This window comes from Peromyscus californicus, unplaced genomic scaffold (assembly GCF_007827085.1).
Source record: "Peromyscus californicus insignis strain IS unplaced genomic scaffold, ASM782708v3 Scaffold_12__1_contigs__length_115047231, whole genome shotgun sequence".
Taxonomy (NCBI): domain Eukaryota; kingdom Metazoa; phylum Chordata; class Mammalia; order Rodentia; family Cricetidae; genus Peromyscus; species Peromyscus californicus.
This window is the reverse complement of record NW_026294413.1, coordinates 2692925-2718908: the sequence shown is the minus strand read 5'-3', so window position 1 is coordinate 2718908 and position 25984 is coordinate 2692925. Positions and strand designations below refer to the sequence as shown.

Below are 25984 nucleotides of genomic sequence, written 5' to 3'. Positions count from 1 at the left end.
CCCAGAATTGGAGTGGGCCAGGCCGGGACTGATAATGGGCAAAGGGACCATCTGTTGAGAGCAATGGAGATGTACGTAGACCAGATCATGGTGATGGTTGCATGCTTCTTATTATAGCAGAAACAAAAATCACCAGATTTAAAAATGGATTATATTTTATTTAGTTTGTATATGCATGTGTACGTGTGCATGACATGGCACACATGTAGAGGGCAGAGGAATTGGTTCTCTCTTTCTACTGTGTGGATCCCAGGGATAGAACTCAGGTCCGTAGACCTGGCAGTAGGTGCCCTTACCCTCTGAGCCATCTCACCAGCCCAGCTGTTTTAAATGGTGTTTTATTTACATTTTACTTAAACAGAACTGTTTATGTGTGTGTCCCTATGTGCATGTGTATGGAGACCAAAGGAGGACACTGGGTGTTCCCCTCTGCTGTCCTTCATCTCCTCCCTTTAGTCCCTCGCTAAGCCTGGACCTCACTCATATAATTTTTTTCAGCTAGGCAGCAAACAGTTGTGATGAGAACTGCAGGTTGACTGTGGTGACCGTTGTGATACCTCAGATGAGTTTTGTCTTGTAAGTGGGGAATGAAGAAAAACAACTCAAGGATGTGCTATAGGCCCTTTGCAGTGGTCTGCCCGACCTCGCTGTCTTTGCTAACTACATGTTTTGACATATCTGCCTAGCTTACAGCTGCAGTAAGGGGACCTTAGGGTCTTTATGGCAGGGTTCGGCTTTCTTGCTTCAGTATGGACCATGAGAAGGCCTGGGACTGCACTTGGGCCCCAAATACCCAGTGCAGTCGCCAGCCGGCTGGAATAAAGACTTTTAGTGGCTCATAAACTGTATCCAAGCAGTCTTCTCTGAGAGGGGCCCCACAACATTGTGGAGGCCCCAGGGAGATTCCCAGAATGGACCCTGACACTTAGGGGCCGAGGGACCCCCCAGGATCAGGAAAGAGTGCACTGGCTGGAGAGGATTTCTGGAAGTGTGCACCCTGGGATGTTCTGGGGCCTGGGGAAAGCCTTTCTGACCAGTCTCCGCCAGTGCCGCCGAGGCCGCTGACTCTGCCACCCAGAAAGGAAAGAAGCTGCCGTGTGGCATCAAGAGAGAAAACGGGAAACTGGCCAGGAGAACAGGAAGGAAAGTGTTTGGAAAATAGACCAGTCTGCCTATTGTAAGCAGAAGGGTCCCTGGAAGAAGGAATGTCCTAGTAGAAAAGAGAAAGAAAACAAAAGGTGCCCATCCCCCAGCTAACGGGAGTTGATCAGGCCAGGACTCCATCCAGCTCCGCCCCTGAGAGCCCAGGATGGCAGCAAGAAGGGGCAAACCTGTTAACTCCTGATAGATACTGGGGCAGCCCACTCTGTTTGACAGAATCTCTTGGACCCCTCACTTCCAAGACAATAGGAGTTGAAGGAGAGACAGGCCAAACTGCCCATTTCTGGGGATAACCTCCCGGACTGTGGGTTTAGGATTGGTAATGTAAATCCTCTTACCTGGTTCTGCCAGACTGCCCATACACATGAATTGGGAGGGACTTATTACGAAAACTCAGAGCCACTGTCTCTTTTGAAGAGAACTCGGCTAGTCTAACTCTGGCCAAGCCCATGCCAACATTCTGGTCACTTGTCCTCTATCTGAGGAGTACCTCTTACATGACTCAGCCACGGGAAGGAGGAGCTACCCTCAGGCTACCTATAGGAACTTAAAGTACCCTGATGTTTGGGCAGAAGGAACCCATGAGGCTTAACAGCACACCAGCCACCCATCATAATTCAGTTACTAAAGTTTGCTACACCAGTAGGAGTTAAACAATACTCCATGGGCTAGAAGTCCAAGCAAGGAATTTATTGCCAAACATCTAGACCCATTGAGGGAGGCAGGAATTCTCATTCCCTGCCACTCCTCATGGAACACTCCCTTGCCCCTGTACTGAAACCCACAGGAGGTAAGGGAGGTCAACAAAAGGGTGAAAACCATCCACCCCAAAGTACTGAGCCCTTACAGCCCTGAGCTTGTTGCCCCTAGAAAGGAAGAGCTGTGCTGTTCTAGATCTAAAGGATGCTTTCTTCTGCCTTCTGTTGGACCCAGCCAGCCAACCCATATTTGCTTTTGAATGGACCAACTCAGAGGCTAGATATGCCTGTCAACTAAAATGGACTCGGTTGTCACAAGTGTTGAAAAAATCACCAGCATTGTTTGATGAAGCCCTGAGCACAGATCTCTTGGAATTTAGACAGAAGTATCCATAAAGCACCCTGCTTTGATATGTAGATAACCTCCTCCCACTCACTGGTCCCAACCAGGAGACTTAGTTAGGATAGTGAGAATCCCTGTCCGGACCCTGAAACCTGTTTGGAAGGGACCCTACCCAGTCATCCTCACCACCCCAAATGTTGTCAAAGCAGGCTGCCATCATTCCTCGGATTCATCACACCCAACTAAAGGAGACCACAGAAGATGACAGTAACTGATGCACTGCCACCCAGAACCTCTGATCCCCTAAAGATAAGGTTGACCCAGGTCCTTAAATTTGGGTATCATATTTCCTTTCTTTTTTTTTTTTTAAAGATTTATTTATTATTCATACAGTATCCTGCCTGCATACCAGAAGAGGGTGCTAGATCTCATTATAGAGGGTTGTGAGCCACCATGTGGTTGCTGGGAATTGAACTCAGGACCTTTGGAAGAGCAGTCAGTGCTCTTAACCTCTGATCCATCTCTCCAGCCCCATATTTCCTTTCTTCCTCCCTAGGAGATGGGCCTATAACCCCCATAGATAGGAAATCTGGACTTGGGAACCGAGAAAGACAGAAAATTGAAAGATGCTCTTCAACCTTTGGACCTTGTGCCCTCATGACCCTGCCTCCTAGGGAGCTAGGACAAAAATGGGGGTCTAAGAGGGTGAGTTATGGCTCTTTTGACCCAAAGAGGGAGCTTCAAAACTTTCAGTTCTATGCTTGCCCTCCAAATAGTCCATCCTCCTGTCAAGGAAATGGTAATAATCATTAGGGTTATGAAACAATCATCCTGGACACATAAAGACCCCTATATCCAGATAGAAAGGGAGAAACTCCCTTCAATCTGTAATACTGGAGGTTGTAACCCTCATGATTATTGAGGTCAAGGCTTGAACCAGGAGAGGCACCCACCAATGAGTCACAGGGAAAATCTGGCTTTACACCATTAGAAGAAACCCAGGGGATTCATTTGCTTTCCAGAGAAAATACCCATCCAAGAGGGCAGCTTCCATTGGACCCATTCTGGTGTATTCTTCCCAATCCCCAAAGGGGACCAAAGCTCTAGAGACCCTGTCCCACTTTGCACACCTGACCACTGGAGAGCCTAGACTCACACCCCTTTTGGTGGTTTGAGTAAGAGTGGCCCTTACAGGCTCATAACTGAATGCTTAGTCACCAGGGAGTGGAACTCTTTGAAGGATTAGGAGGTGTGTCCTTGTTGGAGGAAGTGTGTCACTGGTAGTGGAGTTTGAGGTTTCAAAAGCCCGAGCTAGGCCCAGTGTCTGTCTCTTTCTCTCTCTGCCTATGTTTCTGTCTCTCTGTCTGTCTGTCTGTCTCTCTGTCTCTGTCTCTCTCTCTGTCTCTCTGTCTCTCTCTCTCTCTCTGCCTATGGATCAGGATGTAGCTCTCAGCTGCTGAGCCAGCCCCTACCTGCCTACATGCCGCCATTCCTACCATGATGAAAATGAACTAAACCTCTAAAACTGTAAGCAAGCCCCCAGTTAAATGCTTTTTTTCATAAGAGTTGCCTTGGCCATGTATCGCTTCACAGTATTAGGACAGTGACTAAGACACCCCCATTCCAGCTGAACCCCTCCTTCCATTCTAGACATGTTATGAAAGGTCCATTGCCTTTTAAACTCTTTGAACCCAGAATTTGGGCAGGACTGCTGGTTATGTGTGGATCTACATGCCACTTTACTATACAGGAATTGAATCCAACCAAACCTCTCTGGTTGGGGACTCCACCAGCTGTGAGTGTAAATAGCTTAAAATTACTTTAGGAGACCTACGGAGAAACAGTATCTATGCCATGTCACATTATAATCTTTTTTCCTCACCTTATAATAAGCTTTGCTCTAACATCCAACAAATAAATGCTAGCCTACAAGAGTATGTATTCTTTGACACCTCTGAATCTACCTGACTTGCTTGTACTAATGTTTTGACTAAATGTGCCTCTTTCCCACTCACTGGGAAACCACAGCCCCATTCTATGTTTACTGGTCTATGTTATCCCCCAGGTATGTGTTTATAATGGAGGAGAGGGGAGAGCTCATATTGGCTTTGACTCAATGTTAAAGAAGATTAAATGAGCTCCATTTCTGGTCCTGCTCCTAGTAGGGGCAGGAATAGTGTGGCTACCATAGGCATCTCAGCCCTGTTGGGAACTAAAACTTTAGGGAACTCAGTTCTCAGACAGACTTAGACCTGGCCATTTGGAGAATTGTATTTCTGTGCTGAAGAGCCAAATTGACTCCCTCATAGAGGTAGGTCCTACAAAATGGAAACGGGCTAGATCTTTTTATGAAACATGGAGGTCTTTCCATGGCTTTTGGAGAAACTTACTTCTGTGCTAATCATCCTGGAAACATCAGGGAAAGCCAAGCCTAGCAGTGGACAGAAATAATCTAAAGGAGAGGGAAAAGAAAAGACATCGAGTCCAATAATTGGCATCTGGTGGACCACCCTGGTCTCTGCCTTCACTAGCCCTTAATCCTCCTCCTCCTGGCCCTAGCAGTTGGCCCTGTACCCTTAATGGTATGGCTAGCTATGTTTGAAAAGAATCAGTTCAGTAAAACTGCCAGTCCTAAGGACGATGCGGTCCTTTTCCCCAGCAAGAGTCCACTACTTGACTCCTGCCCATAGAACCACTGAGAAATGTGAGAAGGCTGGAAATTGTCTGTGCTGACTCCATATTGGTACCTGAGATGAGCTTTATCTGTAGGGGGGAAGTTAAGAACAACTCAAGTGTATGATGCAAGCTCTTTGCAGTGGTCAGTGTGACCTTACTGTCTTTCCTCACTGCAGGGGTCAGCCTGACCTCACTGTCTTTCCTCACTGCAGGGGTCAGCCTGACCTCACTGTCTTTCCTCACTGCAGGGGTCAGTGTGACCTCACTGTCTTTCCTCACTGCAGGGGTCAGCCTGACCTCACTGTCTTCCCTCACTGCACATTTTGGGTTTGGTAACTTTCTGCTTAGCTTGCATGTGTGGGAAGGGGACCTTGGGGACTTCTCAACCAGGATGTGGTTTTCTTGTTTAAGTATGGACCCCAAGAAAGGCTTGAAACTGCTCTTGAGTCCCAAATACCCAGGTGTAGTCACCAACCAGCCGGAATAAAGACTTTCAGTTGACTCATAACTGTTTTCATGGTCTTCTCTGTGGGAACCCTACAACACAGGTGTGCTCAAGCAATCTTCTCATCTCCACTCTATCCTGAAACACCAGAGTTACAGGCACACACAACCATGCTACTTTCTGTTCAAGTCTGGGTGGAGGGTGGAGGCTGAATTCAGGTCTTTCTGTTGTACAGCAAGCATTCCTGTGCACTGAGCTATCTCTTCCACCCTAAAATTTATGTTTTTAAATGGAACAGAGGTGAGTTTCCTTTTTATTGTTTGAGACAGGGTCTCATGTAGCCCAGGGTAACCCTAAATTTGCCATGTAACTTAGGATGACCTTGAACTCCCGATTCACCTGTTCCCAAGTTCTGGAATTACAGACTTGTACCAGCACACCCTGCTGACAACAGAGAGACTGTAGTCACAGGATTGCAGGGTAGCAGCCATCATTGTCTATGTGTATCACAGTGTCCTGATGCCCCTAAATCAGCCTGATGTAGTGTTGGAGTGAATCCAACTTTGTTTCTGGAAACATACCAGACACCAATAGCTATGAACTGGACAGGTCATCTGCTCAGTGTGGACTGTATTTTCTTCACATAGACAGCTCGGGGTGTTTTCCAAAGGTCACAGCAGGACTCAGCCCCTCTAAATCTGATGTATTTGTTACCCAGTGCAAATTGTTCTTATTAGCACTCTGGGGCATAACTTTACTGATGCAGAGTCATCCAAACAAAAATGGATTGGAAAGGCATCCCAATCCCAGGGCACTTTGTAAAATGAATGTGACTTTCAAATGAATAATACAGCAGTGCTAACCGAGGGGAATACAGCCAGGAAAGGGGCATCAGGGAAGAAAACAACAGTGCTAGCTTTCTGGGTGTGAGCCTTTTCGTGTTCATGTGCTTAATAGAAAGCCTGGCTTCAGGAAGTCTCTGCCTTTGCTTGAGGAATGACAGGACATTACCTACTCCAGCTCTGTCCAATCTTGATGCAAAAGCAATAGAAACATCAGTGTTCTTGATGTGCCCAAGGTAATTGATCTGGCTCAAACAGGTAATAGACTGGACCTGTGACAGGCCTGACCATGTTTTGTTTGAAGGAATAAGGACCTTGGGACTGTGGATTAGAAAGAGTTGGGCACTTAAAGTGCTGCTCAATGGGCATCCCAGTAGGAGCGTGGAAGACGGTGGTGCTGGGTGTGGTTTCAACTGTGGGGGGCCAGCTCAAGGGGGTTCAGAGGAGGACGTTAGTGTGTTGGCTTTGCAAGTGTTAAAGCTCTGGAGGGAAGGTGTCCTGACAGTCAGAAGTCAGGCTATGCCTACAGCTGTGAAGGGAAGGTATCCGGGATACCTACTGAAAAGTGTAAATCCCCCAGTAGTGAGTAACGCTGCTGCCAATGTAATAAGTCAGATCAGCCAAATTAGTCCATCCAGGTTTAATCTGAGCAGAGCATTCCTGGGTGGTCCCAGGGGATGAGAAGAAGCCATGAGGGAAAAGCACATGGGGAAGTCTTGGACCAGATACCCTCTGGGGGTGATCTTGAGCATCTGGGGCAGGAGCCATGTTTGGTAGGCTTTCTGAGAGGTAGGGTTTGGGGTCAGAGAAATGGGGCATGGAGATTGAGATAGAGCTTCCACCAGAACATTCCAGAATTATTGGGTATGTGGGTGCCAGAGGCTGAGGAGGAACTTCCACCAGAACATTCTAGACTCCTTGGGTATATGGGTGTTGGGGCCTGAGGTGGAGCTTCCACAAGAACATTCCAGATTCTTTGGGTGTATGGATGCTGGTTCATGTTTTGCTGCTTCCTGCGGACATGGGGTGATGTGGGGAGGGAAGCCAGGGTGTCAGTGGGCTCACACTCAGCAGGAGGTGTGGGTGGAGAAGCATCTGGTTAACTGCCATCCTGGAGACCTCAGGCACCTGTTTCTTGAGGAGGTGGAGAGGGCAAGCTGTTAGGACTAAAAACAGATTATTAACACTGGCCGTATGTACAGGGCTAGCCACAGGAAGAGAGATGTGGCTGCCAGAAAGAACGAAGCAGAAATGTGCCCTGGTTGTCCAGAAGAGGCGAGGATGAATGAGCCGGACACAAGAGCAGATACGCCCGAGTCTGGAGAGGTGGCACCAGCACTGATGTCCCAGGAGCTTGGGGAAATGGCACTCCAGATGGAAGAATGATGTGTTCAAGGAGTACGGGAGGTTTCCCTGGAGGTTGGGAGTGCACCCAACCTGTAAAGGTGTCAATAAGAGTTAAGAGATAATGGAACTTTTCATGAGTGAGGACTGTTGGTACTCACCCGGTTGGTATCCTCAGAGCTGGTGCAGGGGCTGGTATATCTGGAGGATCCCCTGTGTGTTGGCCGTGGCACGAGGAGAGGAGTGGACATGTGCGGGAACCTGCAGGTGTCTGTAAAACAACTGGAACAGATTTACATCTTGATGTCATAGTAAAAGGCTATGGCTTTGGGTTAAAAATCCACAGAAATTTAAGTACTCTTGAAAACTGTTTGTAGTCAGTGCTTTATCAGTTTATCAAAACTGCATTTATCAGTCTTAAAACTCTGAACCTCTGAAGTTACATCTGAAACCGTTTTATCTTGTACCACAAAGTCTGTGAATGAGGCACACCTACCTCTCTGTACTTTTAACAGTGACTTAACTAATGAGTTACCAAGGTGCTTGCAGCCTTGGGGTTGGGGTGCAGGAGGGCTGTTAAACTGGCAAAGCTATTAGTACCCTAGTCACTAACACCATCAGATCTGAGAATGATAAATAAGCAGAAGGGAGACAGATTCCCAGCTACCCAGGGTAACTGTCCCAGGTTCTCTGTGGTTGTCTGGGGACAGAAGTCCAGAGGCAGTACCTATCTTCAGCTACCAAGCTCAGGAGATCTGACAGACTTTCCTGTGGGGTAGGAATCTGGGGAGACTGACCAACCCTGATGTGGCAACACGAGGCAATTGATCCCCCAGTATCCTACTGTCTAGGCTGGACAGAGTCCTGGCACTGGCTTAAAGTGCAAAGCAGTTTTTTCTGCATGTCTGGCTTTGCCACACTTAAAGCAAGCTTCCAGGTGGAAGTTCTTCCATGTTCCTTGGAGGAGGAACAGGATACTGCTAGGAGCTGGCATGTCTCTATGAGAAACTTTTTATTAAAATGCCATATTCTCAGATCCCTGAAGATTTTGAGGATCAGGGTATAATTATCTGTTAGTTATATCTGAATTAGACAAATATTATTTAACTAATGAGCTAAATCTGGACATACAGTTTTCCAATTAGTTACAGCTTACCAATGTTGGTAAAAGCAAGAAGATTCAGTCTCTAATTTTCAGTTGTGGTCCTAAGATATAATCATAAGGCAAAACCAAGTTTTAATACTGCAAACAAATTTAGTGTTTTTTAAAGTTAATATTGAGGGTTTACTCTTATGCTTTAAAATCTGGCTGTTCAGCAAAATACATCCCTGTACATGAATGCGTGGAGGTGTAGCTTTAATACCTCAGTAAACCAGCATTGTTTTAAATTCTACCTTTTATAAACCTTGTTTTTAGGACAAGACAGGAATTATCACTCAGAAATCTATCCTAATACAAAAGCAACTTGGAGACATAATCTCAAATATTATTAATGTACCAGCCTTAATAATATTCTTCCCAGGGGCCCAGAAGAGACACTACCAATGATGGGGGAACGAATCTAGATACACCACGCTTTGTCCGTCCACTCCATTCCTCTGTGACAAAATTCTGTCTACACAGCTTCAGCTCCGTCCTCACACTCAGCTCCTCTCTGTGCCTGTTTTTCCTGTCCTCATAGTTTTAGTAAGCTCCTATGCTTTTGACCTCATCTTTGTCCTCTGTTCCTTCATCCTCCATCTCTCCTTCCTAGCTCCTTACTCCTGGCTCTCAGAAAACTCTACAGGAGATCTGCCTTACCCTCTACAGAATCTCTGTCTTCCTCTCTTTTCTCTGGCCATGCAGTTCTGTCTCTCAGGAATCCTGTTCCATCTTTCACACCACTCAGATATGTAAAAACCTCCTTTGTTCTCAGTCAATTGCTCTAGAATGCCACTAGGCCTGAAGGCAAGGAAGGTATGGTCTCCACTATTCTGTTCCCTGCTAGTCCTTCAATGCTTTGTTTGGGGCTGGCCATAGCTAAAGGGGAAATTTTCAAAAGGCAGATACCCAATTCAAGTGCTACAAAGGGAGCAGGGAGCTCAGAGGCAGAAGGCCCAGCCTATGTGACCTTATCCAGGTACTGGCCCGAGCAGGATGCTATTGGTGAAATTATTAAGGCCACTCCACATAGTTAAAAGGAGATTTATTTAATGGCGTAACTTACAAGTTAAGGGATAGGTAGGTCGCGGGGTCTGGGGAAGGTGTATCGCAGACCAGCGGTGTTCTCTGGAGCTCTGCTTGGCCCACCTTCACCGTCCAAGGTCCCGGAACGAGTCAGAGCTCAGCCCATCCAGATCTCAGGTCTCCAGGCACCTCCCTTGGCCCCACCTTGTAGGCGTGACAGTTGCCGAAGTCTCAGTGGGGGTTGGAACTTCAGATCAAAGCTGGAATGGCTACCCACTACAGGATGCTCACACATACACATTCTGTGGGAATTATGAGCACAAGAAATTTGTAATGAGGAGCAGCTGAATATTAAAACTGAATAACACCAAATATTCCGTGATAAATGGCTTCCCACGTGAAGGACCCTTGGTCAGTCAAGATACAGCTTATTATATACAACTGGACTCCCTGCATCATATTCTTGTGGCTCGCCACAACCTAATGTCTCCTGTTGGGGCCAGTCCATGTGGTCAATCTCACTAAAGATGGCGGTGAAATCATATGACTCTCTCTTTAACCTTAGCTAAGATGGCGACTGCCCCTGCGTTGTAAGGTGATGGCAGACCATGTGGTCACCCTCACTAAAGATGGTGGTGAAGTCATATGACCTTTGTCTCTGATCTTATCCAAATGGCGCTGCTGTGGGATGTTCTGTATGGCAAATGTGTTGCTGATTGGTCAATAAATAGAACACTGATTGGCCATTGGCTAGGCAGGAAGTGTAGGCGGGACAAGGAGGAGAATAAAGCTGGGAAGTGGAAGGCTGAGTCAGGGAGACACTGCCAGCCGCCACGATGACAAACAGCATGTGAAGATGCCGGTAAGCCACGAGCCATGTGGCAAGGTATAGATTAATAGAAATGGATTAATTTAAGCTGTAAGAACAGTTAGCAAGAAGCCTGCCATGGCCATACAGTTTGTAACCAATATAAGTCTCTGTGTTTACTTGGTCAGGTCTGAGTGACTGTGGGACTGGCAGGTGAGAGAGATTTGCCCTGACTGTGGGCCAAGCAGGAAAACTCTAGCTACATGGCGCCTGCCCATGTGGCTGGCTGTACTTAGAGTAGTGGAAGATCATGTGATGTTCTTCAGGGCAGTTTCTATCTGAGTCACAAGCCTTACAGATTTTAAACCATACCCAATTTCTTAGCTGTTTTTCTTTATAATAAGGTAGAACAGCATAAAATAACTTTTTCTGTCATTACAAAATCTGAGCCCAAGCAACTAGTGAGCATAACTGTGCTATTAGCAAGACACACACACAGGACACTTAAATTCAGACATTCAAAACCAGTCAAAAAACAAGCATACTGTGGCTACATTGTTCACACATTTTTATCCATACACATGAAATAGATGGGACTTTTTAACAGAGATACAAACAGAACTTCTCAAGGGGGTAGACTACAGGAGGCTGTGGGGGTATACAGCAGGTGACAATGAGTATTTAACAAGTCGACCCCTCAGGTGAATAACTCTGTTGGGGAGCCCTACTAGGCAAAATCCGTGGGGTCACTGTCTATGGAAACTGGTTGTTTTTCTGTCTGTGACTTTCTCATGGGCCACCACTCACCTCCCTAAAAAGAAGAGCTGTGAGAGTCTTGCCACAACCCACTGGTGTGTGTTTTACATCTTTGGGCACACATACGGCTGTGGATGGTCAGGAAGATGATTTCTGCTTAACCTGTGTAATTCTAATAATAATAATTCTGATACAGGAAAGTAACAATATTCTCAGTCACAAAGACAGCTAATTTTGGACTTCAGAACAAATTCAGAACAGACTGGCTGCTCCTATAGAGAATACACAAAGATAAGTTCCAGGTGTTTGTTGCTGAATCAAGGTCAGAACTGAAGCAACCTTGGTAGACATAACCCCCTGCAGTAATTGACTTTTTGCACATAGTCCCAGCCTCAGTTTATGTTGCAGACTCGAAGTTCAGGCAATTGTTTACTTTCTGTCTGGGAACCCTCACCAACTTAGAGCTACATGCTTAGCCAAGCATTACTCACTGGTGGGTCAGCATGACCTTCCTAGCCTGAGAAAAACTGTGTGACTTATCATGTGTTATGAGAATGAGTCGGACCCTGAAAATGTAACATATAATTGTCCAGAGTTTGTCTGAGAAGCAAGTAGGAAGAATGAGAGAGTGTGTGAATGTGTGTGTGTATTGTGAGAATTCGCTCCATTCAGCCAATGGCTTTGGGGTACAAGCCCCAGGGCATGGTTTTGTCTGCATATGTGACCCCTTAAGAGGTTAGAGAGAGGAGTGGAGCACTCTCTTGGGTGGTGCAGCTTGTGGTTGGTCCTCAGCTCCCCTGGGCAGGACAGCAGGACTCGGCTACTGGATCAGCAGCTGCGTCTTCCTTATTCTGTATCAGTGAGTGTATTATCCCCATTTTATATTTTAATAAATTCTTGAGATCCTTTAACAGACTCTCGTGGCTTTATATAACATGTGTGGGTGTGCAGAGGGAGCTGAGGAGAAAGGATGAGTAGCTAGACAGGAGAGAGAGAAAGAGGTTTTCAGAAAGAGATTCTGAGATGTATGTCTGTGTAAAGAGCTGGGCAGAGGTTTGTAGTGATATTTTATTTGTGCATCCCAATAAAGCTTACCTGAAGATCAAAGGAAAAAGACAGCCACTATATTAAACATAGAAGTCAGGCAGTGGTAGTACACACCTTTAATCCTAGCTTTCAGGAGGCAGAGATCCATCTGGATCTCTGTGAGTTCAAGGCCACACTGGGAACAGAGCCATGAGGGGTAGCACACACCTTTAATCCCAGCACTAGTTAACCATAGAGGTGTGGAGGTCTGTACAGACAGACAGACAGCTGGGCAGGAAAGAGGAAAGTGATGTAGCTGGGCAGAGAGAGGAAGTAAGAGGGCAGGGCACAGAAAGGATATAGGCATGAGTATACAGAAAGTAGCCCTCTCTTGGGCTGAGGATTTCTGGCGGTAAGAACCTGGCTGGCTTCTTTCTGCTTCTCTGATCTCTCAGTTTTTACCCCAATATCTGGCTCCGAGTTTTTTTTTTTTTTTTTTATTAATAAGACCTTTTAAGATTCATCTTACAGAGGTGAAAGTGTGTGTGTGTGTGTGTGTGTGTGTGTGTGTGTGTGTGTGTGTGTGTGTGTGTGCTGTGAGAGCAGAAGATGTGTGCAGAGGGAGCTGGGTAGAAGATGATTAGCTTTGTAGAAGAGAGAGCTTATGCAGCTATAAAGAGATGTAACTGTATATAGAAATACATTTGTGTGCAGGAAGAGATCCGGCTGTGGGTGAGGACGCTGTGTAAGTGAGATGCATAGCAGCGGCTGTGTGGAGACGTGTGACTGTGTGGAGACGTGTGACTGTGTGGAGACGTGTGACTGTGTGGAGACGTGTGACTGTGTGGAGACGTGTGACTGTGTGGAGACGTGTGACTGTGGAGACGTGTGACTGTGTGGAGGAGACAGGAAGATGAGGCGGTGTAGAACAGAGATGTAGCATGCAGAAGAGGCAAGAGAGTAAGAGAAATTTTCAGAGAGGATTTTTTTTGTTTTTTTGTTTTTCGAGACAGGGTTTCTCTGTGTAGCTTTGCGCCTTTCCTGGGACTCACTTGGTAGCCCAGGCTGGCCTCGAACTCACAGAGATTCACCTGCCTCTGCCTCCTGAGTGCTGGGATTAAAGGTGTGCGCCACCACCACCCGGCCCAGAGAGGATTTTTTTAAGATGAAGTAAAAGAGAAAGTTACCACCAGAAAGCGTGTGTGTTTCTTTATTTACCTGTCAGATAGATAGAAACTTATTTCTAAATACCCTCAGATGAAAAAGTTTCCTAAAGACACACATGTCCTTTCAGCCTGATCACATCTATCCTTCTTTCCTCATCTTAATAAAACTCTTGATAGTGGGAAAAAAAGTTTCCTAAAGCCCTAGCTACTCTGAGGTCTTCTATTTTACAACCCTGGAGCAGTTCGGGAGCTGGCCTCCCCCAGACTACTTTATTCTGGCACCCGGACAGGGATTTGAACCCAGCTGAGTAAAATCATTGACGGCATTTCTCCCCCAATGGCCTGTTAGAACCTTCCAGCACTCCAAAAGTTAGCCAACAGAGAAGCTCAGTTTCAGCTTGATTTGTCTATATCCTGTAAACATGGTGTGCGGCATCTCCAGCAGTTCGTCTTACCATTTGGTTCTGGTGCACAAGCCAAAGGCAACGCCAGCCTGTATTGACTAGGGGCCTCTGAGACAGCTCATAGGGAGGTTAATCACACCTAGCACTAGGATTTCCATCCAAAAACCTGTTTTCTGGGAATAGCATTATCCACCCCATGCAAGATACTACCATTAAACCTTTCTAAAGCTAAATATTTTAGTTAAAAGGAGAAAAAAAACTACTACTTTGTAAGATTTTTTTTTTAAAAGATAAGGTCTTAATATGCATCATTGGCTGGCCTAGAATGCTATGTAGACCGGGCTGGCCTCAAACTCAGAGGTCTGCCTGCCTCTGCCTCCTGATTCCTGGGATTAAAGTAGTGTGCTACCATCCCTTGCCAAGTAGTGGGTTTCTAGGAGCCTTTTCCCCATATATCCTTAGTTTTAGTTAACTCTCCACCCCCATCTTCATTTAAACCTTTCCTGTTCCCCCATCTTCATTTAAACCTTTCCTGTTCCCTGTCTTCATTTAAACCTTTCCTGTTACCCCCATCTTCATTTAAACCTTTCCTGTTGCCCCCCATCTTCATTTAAACCTTTCCTGTTACCCCCATCTTCATTTAAACCTTTCCTGTTTACCACGCCCCCATTTTTATATCACATTCTTAACAAACTAGAAACAGGTACCTAGTTTATGCAGTAAGTCAAACTAGACCCAAAAATATATTTATAAAAAGCAAGGACTTAGCAAGCTGAGGAAAACACTTGTTCTCTTGGAGGTTAGGCCTTCTCACATTTGAAATGAGGGCAATACTGTGTTCGGTTTTCAGGGTGCCTGGCATTCTCACCAGCGAGTTCTGAAGATTTGGATCCTGCCCTCTGTGGATAGGCATGCGTTTCTACAAGTGTTGTGTAGCAGTAAAATACGGATACTAAAAGGCATTTAGGGATTGAGTATACCTCCCATATCAAAGTACCGCATCCTTTCTCTGTCCCCAAGGCCGGAGGGCTCCACTGGCAGGCAGGAGTGGAAGGAGGGACAGGATAAGGGACTGAAGCCACCATCTGTGCAAACGTCCCAGGGGGACTGTGGTCAGGCCCTGCTTCCATCCTGTTCTGGGGAGCCTCTAGGCTGTGTCCTCTGCTGGCCACAAAGATGAAGATGTGCAGAAATGTGTCTGTTGCCATGCCAGCCCTTATGGAGCTACTCCCATGTGGGATACATCATAGCAAGCAGCACCTTTGCAAGCCTGCTCTCATTCCCATCAGGGTTCTCCTAAATCTGGGCTTCTACCCACTTACTGGACTGTTACAGCTGGCCCACTTATTTAAGTACAGAAATGCTACAGTCCTAGCTGGTAACTAAGGGATGTCTGTTCCCACCCAAATAATGTTCTGGCTCCAGACAGGACATCCTGAGGGGTTACCTGCTTGAATTCCAAAAGCTCTCAGCTCCATTCATTTCCCAAAATGGGGCCAGGCCCTCCAGAGGAAGTGGTCATTCTGGACCCCTGTAGGAAAATGCCAGCCTGGTTTCCTAAAGTGGTATTTATTCACTTACCTCAGGGACCCTCTGTAATGCTGTAGAAATACAGCTTACTTCTCCCCCTGCCTCCAACTATAAGAAAATTAAAGCAAAACTAGTGTAAGATGTTTTAAACATCCTCACCAAAAATCAGATGCCTCCATATGGGGCCGTTGTTCATTTATACCTGTGATTGTCACACAGTTGTGATCACAGCAAAACTCAGTTTTTATGTGTGTGTGGGGCGGGGTGGTGGTGGTATGTGCACTTGTGTGTGCCAGTGTGCATTCTGAGTCCTCGGAGGTCAGAGGGTAGCATCAAGTTCCCTCTTGTATCACTCCGTGCCTTTTTTTCTTTGAGGCAGGGTCTCTCATTGAACCCAGAGCTGGTGGGTTTTTGTTTTTGTTGTTGTTGTTGTTAGGCTGTAAGCCTCCCAGCCTCACTGGTCCTCCTGCCTCCTCCTCCCTCAATGCTGGGGCATTATGTGATGGCTAGGTTTGTTTTTTTTTTTTTTTTTTTTTTTCTAATTTGACAAAGCTCCAGTCATCTGCAAAGAGGGATCTCAGTTGAGGGATGGATTGCCTCCATCAGATCTGAGGAATCTTAATTCATGAATAATGTAGTGGGGCCCAGCCCACAGTAGGTGGCACCACCCCTGGGCAGGCAGTCCTGGGCTGTATAAGAAAGGTAACAGAGCAAGCCAGGGGGCTGGGGACAAATTAGTGAGCACTGTGTCGCCACGATTTCTGTCCTGCTCCTGCTTGCGTTCTTGCCCCAACTTCCCAACTGTGATCAAGACATGTTAAGTCAAATAAACCCTTCCTCCCTGAGTCGGTTTTGGTTAGTGTTTATCAGCAGCAGAAGACCACCTAGGACACACCACAAGTATTGTATCTCATTGGGATCCAGTTGTCAAGATGAAGCCAATGTATAATGCAGGAGAGCCAGTAGTTGAGGGTCAGCCTAGGAGCCTGGATTACATAGTAAACTGGAGACTAGCCTGGGCTGTGTGAGACCCTGTTTCCATATGTATGTAAACATGGAATCCAGTCTCATAGATTTCCCCAACAGGCGTCAGATAACTAGACAAAGTTCTCCAAATGGGCTGATCTCCTAGTTCTGAAGAGGGAATTCCGGTAACCTGTGAGACCTCTACCCCATAGCTGCTCTAGTTCCAATTGCTTGCTGTATTGCCCTTTGCTTGGGGAAGCTTAATCCCAAGGATGCTTGAGCTTTCTGCTGAGGTCCTGAAGCTGCAATAAAAAAGTAGGGCATCCAGAACAAATTGTTAGTTTTGGGAACATATCTGCCCATTATGTCCCGGAATAAAGTCACTAATTTCTCAGATGTCATTTAGTGATCTTAAAGTGACATCTGTTTATTTAGGAGGACAGTTTTTAAAACTGGGTCATCCTTTTCTGTGCCCTGAATTAGCTGTCCTCGAACTTTGTCATGTCCTCTTCCAAACTGGAAAAGTAATCAGGAAATGTGAAAAGGGGGGAGGTGCTTAGAAACCTTAGAAATTGGCTACATTTGCCTGTTGCAAAAGCTCTGCTTTTTGTTTTTAATTTTCTAGAACATAGTACTATCCCATGCTTGGCTTGCTGGAGGCAGTTTAGCAACTGGATTTACCTAACTGCAGCTTTGGCTTGATCTAATTTTAGGTGATTGCTTGCCTTTCCAGAGCTTATTCTCCACTGATTCTGTTGGCTCCATTTACCCTCAGGAGCTGCTGCTCTTGATCAAAAGAAAGAACAGCTCAATTTCCTTCATCAAATATCAAGTGTGAAATGTAAGTTAATGTGTAAAATAAGGAATTTGACGTCAGTCTTAAAAGCCACCCGCAAACAGGTGGCGAATGAAAAAAACAAAACAAAACAGAATGTCTAAGTCAATAAGAGATTTCCTAACCACAAGCAAACACTGGCTCTGACAGCTGGGTGGCTAATCTGAGTCAACCCAAGCCTGTTCACCTGATCCTGTGTGACACTGTTCAAAAGACTTGCCTTTCCTAGACACAACTCTAATAGTCAGTGCCTAGAAACAACACAGAAGGAAAGATGTGACTGCTCCTAGGTATGGGGAAAGAGAAAGTTTTTTATAGATATGTGGTAGAGCATAGCCAAGAGGCAGGGACATCTGATCTCGGAGAGTCTGGAGTGGACTGGACCCTGAGCCATGTGAGGAGGAGGAGGAGGGGAAGAAATGGGAGAGAGAGGAACTAGGTGCAGCAGCCAGGGGGCCCAAAAGAGAGTAGACAAAAAAGCCAGGTAACCAAAATGGTTGGATTATATAGGGAAGGGCTGCCCAGCCCATGGGCTGGAGAAGTTTAGGGTAGGGGATGCAGTATGCCAGCCAGAACGACCCTGTAATGGGTGGGGGCTGAGGGATGCCAGAAGGACCTGGCAGCCAGGTTCGATTTGATATGTTAAATAAGCACCTCAGCCATTTGTCCTGAGTTTGAAACCTATCAGAAGGGAAGTCAGGCTGTGCAAGATGGTACTGGCCCATAATCCCAGCACTCAGGAGGGTGAGACAGGTGGTCAGGAGTTCAAAGAAATCCTCAGCTACTGAGTAAACTTAAGGCCAGCCTGAGCTACAGGAGACAGTGTCTTGTGGTGGGTGGGGGGAGGGGGCAGAGGGGGAGAGTCGGCCTGCAGCATAGCAAAACCTTTTAGCTAAATAAAAATGTATAGCATCGAATCACAAATATTCTGGAATATTCATTACAGGGAGAAAGAAAATAGCACTTTTAAAAGCATTGCTTTTGTATCAAGTGCAGAGAGTACCTTTGGGATGTCATGGACACTCAGTAAACTGTACCTATAAAGTACCCCAGGGCTCAGAGCACCTGGCCTTCTTAGCAGTCAGCATTGTTGTTTCCATACTTGAGCACATTTTCGTGAGGACCACATTTGCAAGAAGGCAATGAAGAGACTTGGAACTTCTTTTTTTTTTTTTTTTTTTTTTTAAGATTTACTTTTATTTATTATATAAACAGCTTTCTTTCTGCAAGTTTGCCTGTACGCCTGAAGAGGGAATCAGATCTCATTATAGATGGCTGTGAGCCACCATGTGGTTGCTGGGAATTGAACTCATGACCTCTGGAAGAGCAGTCAGTGCTCTTAACCTCTGAGTCATCTCTCCAGCCCGAGACTTGGAACTTCTAAGAGTGGTTTCCTGTGTGAGGCCAGAGCACTCTTTACTGTAGGTGCTTATGACAATTTATTATGTTTGAAGAAGCATTCTTTAAATGTTGTATAATGAAGGACTCGAGTGTAAAATGTCATACTTACTGTTTGTTGCTCACACTACATTAATGAGTCCACTTAAGCCTGACAAAAATATGAAGTACTTTCTGAAAACACCTTTTTGCATTGGGTTGGCTGTTTCCAGGACAGGCAGTGCCAGTTACGTATCAGCACTACTAGTCACTGCTTCCATCAAGTGAGCAAAGTCATTTTCAGTGGGACAGAAAATGATTTAATAGAGTCATTGGGCTAGTCAACCCATCCAGTGATGACTGTCCATCTCCTTTGCTAAGTAGACACACTCAGAGCTAGAACAGAATTTAAAGGAGAACCAATCTCAGCACTGCATCACACGGTTACAGAGAAACAGCCTAAGGCTTTCAAACAGCCAACCTTAATCTATCCAGTAACCTTACAGGAACTGCCCAGTAATAGATATCCTCAAGGCTGTGTAAGAGCTGACTGGACTCCGTGCAAATATTAGATTTAAGGAGATTCAAAGAAGCTATAGTGTCCTGTGGTATGCATTCCCCATTTGTGAAGCAGATGTTAAACTGGCCCCCAATTACAGTGGAGGACCTGGTGGAAAGATGAGGCTAAGACCATTGAACAACATAGAAGGGCTAGAGGTATGGAAATCTCCCAAGATCAACGTCTTGGAGAGAGAAATTATGCTAATATAGAAAGGTAATCTCTATATGATGACCACACCCTGGCTTTATGCCAAATGGCAGCCTTGAATGCTTAGGACAGAATTGAAGAAGTAGCAAAGAAAATTGAGTCATTTACAAAAGTTATACAGGGCCCAAAAGAACCCATCACTGATTTCTTACAAAGGCTGTCTTCAGTAGTAAATAGAATAATCCTAAATTCAGAAGCTAGACAGATAATAATTGAATCTCTGGCTTTTGAAAATGTTAATGCGGGGCTGGAGAGATGGCACAGAGGTTAAGAGCACTGCTTGTTCTTCCAAAGGTCCTGAGTTCAATTCCAGCAACCACTTGGAGGCTCATAACCATCTGTAATGAGATCTGGCACCCTCTTCTGGCCTGCAGGGATACATGCAGGCAGAATACTGTATACATAATAAATAAATAAATCTTAAAAAAAAAAAAGAAGAAAAGAAAAGAAAAAAAGGAAAATGTTAATGCACAATGCAAAAGGATAATTAGGCTATTAAAGGCAAAATCAGCATCCTTGGAGGAATGTGTCTGAGATACAATGAATATTGAATCTCATGATCATGATGATACTTCATTAGGAGAGGTGATTTCCACAGGTTTGAAGAAAAATAGTAATGTCAGATGTTTCACTTGTGGTAAACAAGGTCACCTAAAAAGGGACTGTAAACAGGCATTCCTAGAAGCAATGTTTTTTCAAGGAACAATGGCAACAGAACGCCCCTCCCTCTGGATTATGCAGAAGGTGAGGCAAAGGCAGACACTGAACTAACAAATGTAGATCAACAAGGGACAGACAAGGTAATCCCTTGCCTTTGCCATTGGAAATTCCCTGAGGGACCTCTCGCAGGCCACCATGACAAATTTGGTTCATTCCTTTCCTGCTATCATGGAAGAAACCCCTTCCCAGAACAATTAAAGAACCTAATGCCTATTGTAAGAAATCATACTGCTCTGGGTGATAGAACAGTTTTAGAAAATAAAACAAAATTTAAGTAGAAACCATAAATCAAAATTGATAAAGATTAGATTGGAAACTTCCCAAAGTTAGGGTTGGGGAAAGGTTTTGTTTTTGTCTTTCAGGAGAGTGAAGGCTAAAGAATCTGAAGAACACTGGACAAATGAGACATCTGAAGAAAAAGGACAAATCATCCAGAAAAAATGTCCACGAAAAAGATTTTCTGCAGTGAACCATGACCACACCTAACAGCAACTTTGAAGTCTCCATGGGGCTGGAGAGATGGCTCAGTGGTTAAGAGCACTGGCTGATCTTCTAGAGGACTGGAGTTCAATTCCCAGCACCCACATGGCAGCTCACAACTATCTGTAACCCCAGTTCCAGGGGACCTGATACTCTCTCAAAGAAATACATGCAGAAGTCTCCAAAAACATGATGGGCGGATCCCACAATGGTGATTCCATCAGGACAATGATAATACCACTAAGCTGACAAACACCACCCAAAGATCAACTTTGGACTACAAACTGCTCAGGACAATTTTGAGATGGCTAGCTGAGATGATCCAGCCTCACAGACTACTCAAGCAAGGACTTGAGACAAGCCCTGCATTTCCCATTATGTAGAGACCGGACAAATGATACAGCTCCCTGTCCTGGGACTTGACAATTAACCCAAACATTTTCTTTTTCAGAATTCCCTAAAGATGCCTTCAACCCCAGACAGCAGGAAGTAATTTTAAGAACACGATGCCCACATTCCCAAGAGGTGGGATGGGTGGTTTTTGGTCGTTCAGTGGGTTATGGATAATTGTCATTGTTTATGATGGTTGGTTACAAGTTGTTATTGTTAATGGTCAGGAAAAAGGCTAAACAAATGAGATTAGATTTAGGGTTTTTGTTTGAAAAAAAGGAAAAAGAAAAAAGATATAGATATAAGATAAAAGGTAGATTATTGAATCTGCTCTGAGAAGAAAAACAGAGGATATAGATATGATAAGATAAAAGGTAGATTATTGAATCTATGCTGAAAAAAAGATAGAAATGATGGAAATGATGGATAAGGGTAGATTATTGAATCTACTCTGAAAAAAAAAGATACAGATATGATAGGATAACAGGGTAGATTATTGAATCTACCCTGAAAAGGATAAAACAGGAATATAGATATAAGATAAAAGGTAGATTATTGAATCTATTTTTTAAAAGCAACTATTGGTTTTAAATATTTTACATTAGATTGGATTTTTGTATATTGTTTACAAACTTTGTATATTGATACAAATTTGAGATTAATTTTGTTAGAAAATACTGTACATATATTTCTAATCTTGTTCAAGGTGTTGTACCTATATAGGTCATTTAAAAATGTAATACAAATTGCTAGTCCTTGAAAGTTATTATTATCAACTAATTAGGATATAAAGAAATGCAAGTTAGTATTCATCACCTATTATAATCAAACTTATAGTCAGGTTAGGTATGTTTTCAAGGTTAAACAGAAATATATTTTAGATAGAGATCTTCAGAATATGGTATTTAAGATGGTTTTTGTTTGTTTGTCTGTTTGAATTGATTTTTTGAGACAGGATTTCTCTGTGTAGCTTTGCACCTTTCCTGGAACTCACTCTGTAGCCCAGGCTGTCCTCTAACTCACAGAGATCCGCCTGGCTCTGCCCAGTGGTGGCACATGCCTTTAATCCCAGCACTTGGGAGGCAGAGCCAGGCGGATCTCTGTGAGTTCGAGGCCACATAATTTTTTTTATTTTTTTATGACTATGAGACACATCTGCTCCTGGCAGCACCAATCTACTTCAGAGAAGATGATGGGCATTGAAGAAACTCCACATGGAGTTAACTTTCTTTGTGGCAAGTTAGACACTGGGCTAGAAAATGCCCTTACCTCAACTGCTGACAGTATGCTGTCCAAATGGACAAGGGGGACACAAAGGACTGCCGGTCCTTGCCAAGACAGGCCCTTCATAATATCCTGCTTCACAGATGAGTCTATCAGGTATGCTAGGTCTATAGGCCAAAGATGGATGCCCCAACGTTGCAGAGAAATCTTGGGTGACTGTCCAGGCAGACAGCTGTTTCTGTCATTTCTCACATTTTTTGGAAGTCAATTATTTGTACTTTTTGTTTACTTAGGTAATGTTATTTCCTTCTCGGGTCTCTGAGGGAGTTGAAGATTACATAGTTATAGTTTTCCTTGTTACTCACTGAAGAGGTGTAAAGTGTATAAGATTGAAAGATATCAAAAGATATTTTTGGTTGGTAATACAAGTTAGGATAAAATGTGAATTAGGTACAACACTTTGGACTCACAAAAATAGGATAGATAATGGAGTATTTTCTCTGAATTTGTCAAATGTTTATGGACTGGACATTGTTAATGTAACTCTTGATTGTATATATTGTATATAGTTATTGTATATAGTTTTTCTTATATTAGTTATAACCTTCTTTTATTATTTTAGACAAAAAAGGGGAAATGTGGAGATATATTGTATACACTAATAAACTTGCCTGAGGATCAGAGGACAGAGCCAGCCACTAGATTAGACATAGAGACCAGTCATGGCACACACCCTTAATCCCATCACTCAGGAGGCAGTATGAGTTCAAGGTCACACTGGAAACACAGGCAGTGGTGGCACACATCTTTAATCCCAATACTGGGAAGCACACATCCCTTTAATCCCAGGAAGTGACAACAGGGTGGAGAAAGGTATATAACGAGTGAGGAAACAGGAACTAAAGCAGTTCAGCTGTGACCCTTTTGGGTGAGGACTCAGAGGCTTTCAGTCTGAGGATTCATAAAAACAGGATCAGCTGAGGAGTTGGCAAGGTGAGGTTGGCTGTGGCTGCTCTGCTTCTCTAATCTTTCAGCTTTCACCCCATTATCTGGCTCTGAGTTTTTTTTTTTTATTGTAAGACTATTTAGGATTCGAACAACAACTTTGTTATGCTGACTTACCATCATCCTGCCTGGCTTCCTCAAAGACAACGAACTGTGTCTTCACCTCACCCCTCCTCAACAGGCACTCTTGAAGCCTAAGCTTGTCCCTTTATGGTGCTTTCTACTCAGGAAATGCTGCCACCTGCCTTTGGAGGACTCACAAGTTGAGCAAGGTTCTTTCTCAGGCAGCCTTGTAGCTTCTCCTGATTCTTCACCTGAAATCTGGACATGACCTGGGTGGGGATTGCTCTGAATCCATATCCTACCTGCGTTGGTCCCAGCTGGCTCCCTGTCTCCAGATTCTCCATGGGTTCCTTTCCAGATCTCTTCCTGTTTCCAGATGTTTCTACTCTGCATTTACTCAGCAGGAAGAATGGGCTTTTTCTACCCCAGATTAATCCCACCTGGCAACCGTTTGGACACCGCTAGCCCGTCACACCCAGCTGCATCATTTCATGTGCTGCTTTCCCAAATCTCAAGCCGCCTTCCCCATTCAGTGCTCTTCCTAGGGAGCTGCTCATTCTGTTTTGTGCGTTTTTGTTTTTTTTTTAAGACAGTGCCTTACTGTGTAGCTCTGGCTGGCCTGGAACTCACTAGGTAGACCAGTCTGGCCTCAAACACAGAGTTCCACCTGCCTCAGCCTTCCAAGTGCTGGGATTAAAGGCACATGCCACCATGTTGTGGTGGTTTGAATGAGAATGGCCCCCATAGGCTCATATTTTTGGGCATTTGGTCTCCATGTAATGAGATTGTTTGGGAAGGAGTAGAAGGTGTGGCCTTGTTGGAGGAGGTCACTGAAGGTGGGCTTTGAGGTTTCAAAAGATTGAGGCATTTCCAGTGTGTTCTCTGCTTCTTCCTGTTTGTAGATCCAGACATGAACTCTCAGCTACTGCTCCAGTGCATGCCTGCCTGCCTGCTGCCATGCTCCCTGTCATGGACTTCAACCCTCTGAAACTGTAAACCCCAAGTATTCGCTCGGTTATCCTGGTCATGGTGTCTCATCACAGCAATAGAAAAGTAACTAAGACAAAGGTTGTTGCTGTGCTTTGTCGGAGACCACCTACTCGCTGGACTTTGTGTCCCACTTCTCCTCCTTCACAAGTTTGTTTCTTAAGGACAGTAGCTCCATAAACCGCATGTACCCACACCCCTGGGACCCCTGTAAAATCTGTTTGAATATGTTATGGCTTTAATGTCTCCACTAGCACATGCCAAAAAGGAGTTGCTTTTGTTACAGAATTAAGAGGTAGACTGTTTAAGGGGCAATTGAATCACAAGACCTCTGTCCTTTATGCCTGGCGTGGGTTATATTGGGGGAGTGGACCCCACTCTTCCTTCCCTGTCTCATTTTGTTTCTCTTCTGTCATGATATAGCAGAACATGGAGACCCTGCACAGATGCCTGACACCTGTTCTGGACCTCCCAGGTGCAAGAATGGTGAGTCATATATACTGTTGTTTATAAATACCCAGCCCGGGGTGGTTCCCAAGACACCGGCAGGCAGCCGATAGCTTGGTGGGTAGAGGTAACTGCCAGCAAGCCTGATGAGTCCCATCACCAGCCCTAGAACTCACATGATGGAAGAAGAGAACCGACTCCTGCAAGTTGTCCTTTGAGCTCTACAAACCTGTCAGGGGCCCATGTGCCCCAACCCCTACATTACACATGGATGTAATTTTAAAAATTAAAAAAAACTTAAGATGTCTGAGGAACTTAGGACTCCCTGCCTCCGGTCTTAACTGTTTTCACTAAGTGTTGGGTCCACTTTCTGTGCATTTACATATGCGTCTGTTTGGGTAACGGTGGAGGGCAGCATACAAAACTTTGGTTTCATTTTGAGTTCCAGAACTGTTATTGAGAACCAAGGCAATCCCCTCTCAGAGCCTCATGTGATAATAGCTTTGCCCTCCGGAGCACAGACCAGTTGCTCACCGCCAAACTGCCAAATTGTAGTCGGAGGTCTGCTAGCTGTTAACTGTGCTTCTGTTGAAAGCATCACCGGCCTGTCCAATCCCTGTGGTCTCCCTTTCTGCTGGTGCTCCTGACCGGAACAGGAGGAGGCTGGGACCCTGAAAGTGAGTGGTAGCCGGGGTAGCTGTTCTCCAGGAGAGGTTTACCCCCAGAATCTCAGGCTTCAGCCATGAAAGCTGAAGCAATAGTGAAATAAGCCCGATAAATTTGGCTTAAGTGCTTCCCTCTAGGTTTCCGAGTACAACAATTTGTCGTCTATTGCATCTAGCATAACTTTGATTTCGTTCACCAAGTGAAATCAAATAGGCCAGTGCCACTGGGGCCTCTGGCAGCTTCCTGGTGCTTCATAGTTGATGAGAGTGTCAACTCCACGTGGGGCCGAGAGGAAGAGAAGCAGGTTCCATTGCGTCGTCACGCCTGCGCGGTAGTGTTCCATTGCGTCGTCATGCCTGCGCACTAATGGATGCTAATGACAACCCCCGGTGGTGCAGCCAGGACGGGTGTCCTCTGCACTCTGGCCCATAGCAAAGCACGAGATGTCCAGAGGTGATAGCTCTGTGGTCCTTATAACTGTAAAAGAAACAACATTCCCAGAAGGTAGTTTTTCAATAATGCAGAGATACTCTATTGTTTGGAAAAGCTGAACTGATAAAATCCCAGGCATCACTCAAGTTTCCTATGACAAGATATACTTGCATGTGCACATATACAAGAAGGCATGCATATTAGCTATCTGTATAAAATATCTTTACATGGGAGGGTTATGTTCATTATTTTTCAGC

The 25984-nt window shown here is 44.9% G+C and overlaps 1 protein-coding gene across 1 annotated transcript in view; it reads left to right on the top strand.

Moving 5' to 3' along the window:
- The window catches only part of LOC128107024 (putative mitochondrial import inner membrane translocase subunit Tim8 A-B), a 95660-nt gene that overhangs the window by 50375 nt on the left and 19301 nt on the right, over positions 1 to 25984 (top strand). Inside the window, exon 5 of the transcript XR_008216914.1 lies at positions 24098 to 24668. The gene's annotated coding sequence lies outside the window, so the exon portion shown is untranslated. The remainder of the gene's footprint in view (positions 1 to 24097; positions 24669 to 25984) is intronic.